The 1,616-nt window shown below is 43.1% G+C and overlaps 1 long non-coding RNA gene across 1 annotated transcript in view; it reads left to right on the plus strand.

Annotated features, from left to right (window-relative positions):
- The window catches only part of LOC106942042 (uncharacterized), a 9,372-nt gene extending 7,767 nt beyond the window's left edge, over positions 1–1,605 (plus strand). Inside the window, exon 4 of the long non-coding RNA XR_001423527.1 lies at positions 828–1,605. This is a non-coding gene — a long non-coding RNA (uncharacterized LOC106942042). The remainder of the gene's footprint in view (positions 1–827) is intronic.
- Positions 1,606–1,616: the final 11 nt, after the last annotated feature.

The raw sequence follows: 1,616 nt of genomic DNA on the forward strand, positions 1-1,616 counted from the left end.
TGATGAAAAAAGGACTCTACAATCAAAATTCCAATCTTCAGAGTAGGAAACAAGCAACAGTCCTGCATCCTGTGGAAGCTCAGAGCGGAGACCTAAAGCTGAGCAGAGTTTGTGCATTTGATCTTGGGGTAGCCATGTTTGTGTTCGGTGATGTGTTTAATGTATTTATCTCCTTTAGCTCCACAGACAATGCTCTGATGCCCAAAAGGTGGAGGCGAAGCTGTGAGGGATACACAGACCTGGGCACTTTTCTCAAGTCTTCTAGGTAACCCTGAATGATGCGCCACCTCCTAAAAAGAAAGTGGAGGCAGCATTCCCCCCTGACAAGGAGCCTCTTTGACAAGTTGCAGATGATTCAGTTTAAGACAAGGCAGTACCACCTGATTGAGTTTTTTTTTTCTTTTCCTCCTCTTACTGACCCTACCATACCAGGTTCTGATGCAGGGCATGTTATATTCAGGTCTAACCGCATGCATGGGTAGTTTCTGTCTCCTGGCTAAACGGAGCCGGTAGAAGGTGGAGAGCTTCATTGCAAAGTCCAACTGAACTGGGAACTCTAACACTGCAGAGGAGGTCCTGGAGATCTGCACAGCGCTATCCACCGCACCCCAAAAGCCAGCCAGGACTTTATGTGCCACATCCAGGACCAGAGGTGAATGGGACTTGTTATTTCGGAGAGCAAGAAGATTGTCAGCAGAAGAGGTGGGTGGATATCAAGTGCTGGTTCCTGGATCTTTTTTTTGGAAACTGACACTTCTGTAATTACAATAATAATAAANTCATAAATAATATTTTTTTTCATCTTCAACATGACTCTTTGCAACCAGGACTTTCATCAAGGGGTCCATCGCATGTGACTACCATGGAATATTCACTATTGCTGCCAAGGCTGGCGGCTTGCAGGGTCCCTGAAAGCGGGACAAGATGCATAAATTTACTTTTTAAAGTCTGGGGACCATGGACTTCTGCATAAACTCTCAGGTCCACCTGTGTGACAGTCATCCGCAGCTCACCATCTTTGGCTGACCGATAAACCTTTCTGCCAAAATCATCAACACAAAATGTCTGTTAGTTAAGTTCCCAGGCCTGGCAGACCCATTTCTCCTAATAAAAACAAGAGACATCAAGCTGGGAGAGGAAATCTACGTGGACCATGGGGTGAGGCAGCACTCGTTTAGGGTTGGAAGGCCAGGGGACGATCTTAACTGGATGGGTGAGGTTGGCTCACCTCCCCCCAAGAGAAATAGTTTAGTCTTATGTTGACAATGTTCTATTCAATATTTTATTAGTTAAAAAATTTATTTTAATTTGTTTAACTGGTGTAGTAAAAAGTTCAGTGTTTGAAGTTTTAGTGTTGTAATTGCTGTTTTGTGTGTACTTCAAAGTTCAGTAAGACTTTAAATTGTGTTGTTGCAATTACAGTTTTTGTTTCGTCTTGTGCTGCTGATAATTTTTTCCCCCATTTTATCCTTCTGGTCCTGGATGCAAGACAGTTGACCAATCATGGCACAGAATGTTTTCCTTTTGCATTTATTTTAAACTTTGGCTTTGAGCATGTGTAAAATATTTGGTAAAAAGGCCAAGGAAGCTGACCTTCATTGAGGTGGAGGACATTT

Source organism: Poecilia latipinna, unplaced genomic scaffold, assembly GCF_001443285.1.
Source record: "Poecilia latipinna isolate Pla-1442-1.1 unplaced genomic scaffold, P_latipinna-1.0 Scaffold4005, whole genome shotgun sequence".
Classification (NCBI taxonomy): domain Eukaryota; kingdom Metazoa; phylum Chordata; class Actinopteri; order Cyprinodontiformes; family Poeciliidae; genus Poecilia; species Poecilia latipinna.